Consider the following 6419-nt stretch of genomic DNA (forward strand, 5'->3'; position numbering starts at 1 on the left):
TGGATGGATGGATGGATGGATGGATGGATGTTTAATACAGGATGGATATAGGGAGGAGACAGCACAGCCCCCTACCCTCAGTCTGCTCGGCGTGGACGAGTGTGGGCTGTAATGATGGAATCAGGTCTAGGTGTGGTTTGCCTGAGATGTTTCCAGTTTTCACATTGAAAGTTCCACATCTCAGGATCCCCTCCGTACTGGGAGAACAGGGACGGTTGGTCACCCTAGATCTAAGATTATAAGAGGAAAGGTGACTTCATCTTTAGTATTTTCGTGGGTACAGACAGTTTCTCTGGTGCCCCGGCAACGGGCTTCTGGACCGGCCACACTGGGATGTGTTTAGTGTGGGAACGGGACAATTAAAAGTGATTTAAATAATAGTAACAGCTCCCATTTAGTGAACAGCTGCTGTGCCAGGCCTGTCCCCGCTGCTGGATCCCCCTGAGTCCTCGTGAGCTTGCAAAGCAGGACCCGTCCGCACCCTCGTGCTGGGGGTTCATTCGTCCTCCCGCTGGACAGGCATTCCTGAGCACCCATGATGTTCCAGTCCGGAGTGAGGTCCTGGGATGTGGAGAGAGCATGTCCCTGCCTTTGGGGGCTGGCAGGCTGGAGGGGGAGGTAAGGACATAGAGGTCACTAGGGCCTGGGACCCGAGCCCAGCACTCACACCTGTGAGGGCATATGTAACCCAGCCTCCTCCCCAGGGGCTGCCTGCAGGGTGTGTTTGTGTCACTGTCACCGGAGTTGGAAGCTTGATTCCTCCACTCCAAAGCCTCATCCCAGTTTCTCAAGATGGAATTCGAGGAGCTGCCCTCACTTCCTCATCCTTTCCACCACCCACACCAAATCCACTCACAAGGCCTTTGACCCTCATTCCAAAACGGATCGTGCTCCTACCCTCCCACCTCCCCACTGCTACCTACTGGTCTGAGTCCACCCAGAAGATGAAATAGGCTCCAACTGCTCCTCTGCTTCCTCTCTTGACCTTCTGCAGTGCATCTTCCAGCCGGCAGCTGGAGGAGTGTTTCATAAATGCAAGCCAAATCAGGGCATTTCTCCTGCTTAAACCTTCTATGGCTCCCCATTGCTCTCTGAATAAAATCAAAGTCCTGATCTGGCCTGCAGCCTGGCATCTTCTGGCCCCCGCCTGTCCCCCAGCCTCATCATGTAAATGAGCCCGCTTCTTCTCTCCTGTCATTCTCCATGTCGTTCCTTCTGTTGCTTGAACGAGTCCAAGGTGGTTCCCGCCCCAGGACTTCTGTATGCGCTCTCCCTTCTAGCACAGGGCTCTCCCCCTGGTTTTATGTGGCCTCAGCTTAAATGTCCCACGTCAGAGGGGGCCCACACTCCTCCCTACAAACACGCTGTCTGATATTTGCTAACATAACACTTGCTGCTCCCTTTGTGACACTGAGGACACTATGTCATTAGTTTTCCTGTGCGTCTCCCACCAGTACATGAGCTCCACAGGGGGCATAGCAACACCTGCTTTGGTTACTGCTCTATCCCCAAGACATAAGACAGAACGTGGCATATAGTCAGTACTCAGTGAAGCAATGAATGAATGAATGAATGAATGAATGAATGAATGAATGATTTTCTAGGAAGCAGCTGGCATACATAACCAGCATTGTTATAGAGGAGAGGGCAGAGACCTGACCTGGACTTTTTTGAACTTCACTTTGAGCCCAACCCAGCATCTCCAGTGTCACCCCGTTCTTGCTGCCCTGCCCCAGCTACCTTCTTACATCTTATGACTGGTGTGACTGACAGGCATTTCCTGAACCCCAGCAACTCTTGTTTGGGTGACACTGGGCATGTGTTGGTTCCTCTAGGTAAGGAGCAGGTGCTTGTTTGTTGGACCTGGCACAGTCTTGTGAAATGGTGCTACTGGACCCATTGTGCAGATGAGGAAACTGAGGTAGAGAAGGAAGTGCTTGAAGTCACACAGCTAGTGGAGCTGGGATTTGAGCCCATGCTTGTCAGGCTCAGAGCTTGAGCTCCTTCCACTGCATGGCCCAGCCTCCTGGAATGGGGACTATGGGGTAAAGTGTTCACAATCTGCTGCCAGGGCCGCCAGTCCTATGGCAAGAGGACATGAGGCCATGAGGAGCCCATGACGTCACTGGGCATACTCCAGCGGGACCAAGGCAGGTGCAGGGGGCCTGGAAGGGAATCAAGGTATGGTGGACAGAATCCTAAACCACCCCAAGATGTCCTGTCCTAGTCCCAGGACCATAAGTATGAACAGACGTCACACCCATGGTTTTGTTATGGTCCGTGGCAAAAGATGTAATGAAGGTTGCTGATCAATTGCTGTGATGGTTAAGTGTCTACTTGATTGGATTGAAGGATGCGAAGTATTCTTTCTGGGTGTTGCCAGAGGAGATTAACATTTGAGTCAGTGGACAGAGGGGAGCACCTACCCTCGGGAAGACCCACCCACATTGTGGGTGGATACCATCCAATGGGCTGCCAGTGCAGCTAGAAAAAGCAGACATAAGAAAGGGGAAGAAGCTGACTTGCTGAGTCTTCCAGCCTTCATCTATCTCCCACGCTGGATGCTTCCTGCCCTTGAAGATCAGACTCCAAGTTCTTTGGCCATTGGACTCTTGAACGTACACAAGCAGTTTGCCAGGGACTCTCGGGCTGGAGACTGAAGGCTGCACCGTTGACTTCCCTACTTTTGAGGTTTGGAGACTCGGACTGACCCACCACTGACTTTCTTGCTCCTTAGCTTGCAGACGGCCTATTGTGGGGTTTCACCTTGTGATCATCTGACTCAATCCTCCTTAATAAGCTACCTTTCATATATACATATATCCTCCTAGCTCTGTCCCTCTAGAGAACCCCGACTAATACAGTTGTCTTTGAGTTCGTCAAAAAGAGATTTTTCCCAGTTAGCTTGGCCCCATAACGCAAGCCCTTTCCAGGTGCAGTTTTTACTGACTTGTGACCAAAGGGCCATTCAGAGTGCTGTGAAGCATGAGAAGCCCTGCCATCACCGGCTTCAGAGATGGAGGGGCCTCCAGGTGAGGAATGCAGGAGCTCTCTGAGCTGAGAGTTGTCCCTGGCTGACAGCTGACCAGGAAATGGGCACCTCAGTCCTACAGCCACAAGGAACTGAATTCTACCAACAGCCCAAATGAGCTTGGAAGAGGATCCCTCCCAAAGCCTCCAGATAAGATCCAGCCTGGGATCCCTTGATTGCAGCCTTGGGAGACCCTGAACAGTGCAGGCATCCACACTAGGCTGGAGTTTTTAAGTACAGAACTGTGAGCTCATAAATAGATATGGTTGTAAGCCATGCAGTTTGTAGTAATATATACACACTGTAAAACAAGCACAGGAGGGCTTGGCCATGTGGCGATGGGGAGCAGAAATTGAAATGATGGAGCCCTGTGAGCAATGGCTCCTGGGGGCCCAGCAGGTCATGGAGCAGAGGAAAGGGGGAGGCAGGGGCACACAGACAACCGGAGTGCCAGGCTAAGGAGCAGGACATTATTTATGGACACTGAAGTTACTGAAGATTTTGAGAGAGGGGGCACCAGAGGTGGACCCTGGATGGGGTGTCCCCAGCTTGCCTGACCAGCCAATTCTTAGCATCACTCCAGGCCTACTTCTCTGAAATATCTCAGGGAAAGGGCTAGGAATCTGAATGTGTAATCAACACCCGGGTGGCACCAGAGATCAAGCACAATTGGAAAATTATACTTCTGGCAAACGTGTATACTGCAGAAAGTTCCGTGGAAAAGTCCGCACCCCAAGTCCTCTCAGTGTACACCCTGAGTCCCTATGGGGTTCCCAGCCCTTGCCAGGGGAGGTGGGAGGCTCCTAGGGAAGAAGCAGTCCCTCCCAGGAGGGACAGAGCCCCCACTGGGGATGGGGAGCGGGGGCCACCTGGGGAGGAGGCTGCAGGCATCATGACTCCTCATTCCAGCAGAAGCCTGTGTGTGCCCACCAAGACCCCTCATCCAGAGAAGGGCAGACAGAGCTCTGGTGTTTCTGGAGGGAGAATGAGAAGCCCCAAAAGGCAAATCCAGGAGCTTGACCGAATTCAGGGCAGAAGCTAAGGGCTATCCAGGAGCCCAGGGAACAGAAGGAAGGGGTGAGCGCCAGTGACGGCAGTGGCTGCTCCAAGATGGCCTGCCATTGCCATCACGCAGACTGCAGCAGGGAGGCACGGCCAGGGCTGCACACTCCATGGAGCAGGCCGGAGCCCCACCCTCCTAGGTGGAGCTGCAACCGCCCAAACTGTGGCTGCAGATCCGAGCATCCCTGTGCTCTTGTGGGAACAGGAGCAGGCAAGAGCCCTACCCTCCCAGGCACAGCTGCAGCCACTGCAAACTCAGGATTCTGCATTCAGGACCTGGGAAGGCTCCCATTGCTCTCGCAGTCTTGCATGTGCCTTCTCCCACTGCCTGGCTTTTCCCTGCTGTCAGTGCCTGCTTTGATCTCAAAGCAAAGTCAGGGCCAAGCCCTGGCACCATGAATGGCAGCAGGAGGCAGGCCCATTCCCGGGAGGAAGGGGACAGGTCCCCAGTGAGGCTCACCTCACGTTTTCTATGTTAAAACAAATGCTCTGTGTCTCTAACAGAAGTCCCCTCCAGGACCAGGAGAGCTGAGGTCAGGCTTCCCAGCACATCCAGCTGCACCTTGACCAAAACTCCAGGCTGCCTGAGCCTGGCAGTGGGCCAAGAGCGGAGGTGATGAGGGCCAGGTGCACTGAGTGAGGCTGAGGCAGGGGCGAGCTCCCATCTCTACAGAGGAGGATCTGGGGTCCAGGTGAGGCCTGGTCTGTGCTTATCCGTGAACCCCTTCCTCGGTAAGAGAGTCAAGGACCTGAGTCTGGAGAGGGATGCTCCTGGCCCTCCCTGACCCCAACACACAGTCACTCCTCGCCTGTGGCAACCGACCAGCACCGCCCTGATGGGGCCGCTCCAGGACCCTGGCTGGGCCGGGTTTGCTGGTGGGCAAAAGCAATGTGCCCTGGGCAGTCCTTTACCTCCTCCTTCCATGAGGGTCACCTTGACCCTCCCCCTCCCCGCCCTCCACCCTGCACTGATGGCTGCTGGTGGACGATCCAGGTTTGAGCTTTGAGAGAGGAGGAGGAAGGGCCCTTCCCAGTGCCACCCGCCGCAGAACGAAGAGTCCTTTGATTTCCTGCTTGAGTCCTTCATAGGGAGAAGATGGATGCGCCAGCCTGGATCTGAGCCTTCCAGAGTTCCCTGCACAAAGTCCACACTCTACAAGTGCCACGACCCAGTGGGACTAACCTAGCCCATGACACCAGAGTGCCCAGCGCCCGGGGCTGAGGCTGGGTTAGGCTACAAAGGCCACCAAAAGCCAGGCCACCACTTGGACCTCATCCTTCTAGGCAAGGGCCCAACACCGAGCACTCAGCTGCCCGCGGAGCGGGGGCTTCCTGTGGCTGCACCGTGGGCATTCAGGGCAGGATCGTTCTCTGCGGCGGGGACCGTCTGTGCCCGGTCGGATGTTCTGCAGCGCCTCCGGCCTCTGCCCACCAGACGCTTTTAGCACACAGCAGCCCCTGAGGTATGACAACCAAAACTAACCCCAGACATTGCCGAATGTCTCCGGGGGGCAGAATTGGCTCCAGTTGAGAACCACGGGTCTAAGATATGAGCTTTGGACTTTTTGGTGTGCAGGATCCAGATTCTATTCATCCTGTTTCGTGGACACCCCCAGGACAGGGCCCGGCTGGCCAGGCTTACGCTGAGCCACAGGCACATCTGAGCTCCTGCTTGCAGGAATCAGAACAGCCCAAATACACAATTTCCTTTTAAGCAAACCTGCAGCCACGATTCTGCCTGTCAGGGTGATCTCCTGAAAGCCATGGGGTGTCTGTTTCAGTCTCAGGCACCAAGAGTCACAGCCCCAGGGCTGACCACTGAGGGCATCGATGCCTGGAAACCGGCCTGCTCACCCCACACCACACAAGTCCCATGAATGACCAAGAACCGCTGATCTGGTCTGAACCTCTTGCTTTAAGGGTGGGAAGGCCAAGACCCAGGGAGGCTGCAGGGTCACAGTCATCAAGCAGGGGTTTGAGCCCCAGCATGCTGCCCCAGGAGCCAGGGACTCTGGTGCTGACAGTGGGGTCCCCCAGGGCTGTTGCACCATCTCTTACTGGGTGACTGCAGCTGGCAGATCTGGCATCAGACCCATGGCCTGGGTCTGACAATCTTCCTTCCCTGCAGGGGCCTAGGGAGGTTGGCACACAGACCTGGACTCCTTAGCCCCTCTCCACTGGGGTCCCCAGTTCAGCCTGAAAGTGCACACAGGCCATCAGCAGGCAGTGGCCAGGGCGTGAGGGCGGGCTCCAAGCCAGGCCCAGAAAATGGCTTCATAGCTGTAAGGCTATACAGCTGCGGAAGGCTTCGGGCAACAGCTCAGAT

Source organism: Piliocolobus tephrosceles, chromosome 19 (assembly GCF_002776525.5).
Source record: "Piliocolobus tephrosceles isolate RC106 chromosome 19, ASM277652v3, whole genome shotgun sequence".
NCBI lineage: Eukaryota > Metazoa > Chordata > Mammalia > Primates > Cercopithecidae > Piliocolobus > Piliocolobus tephrosceles.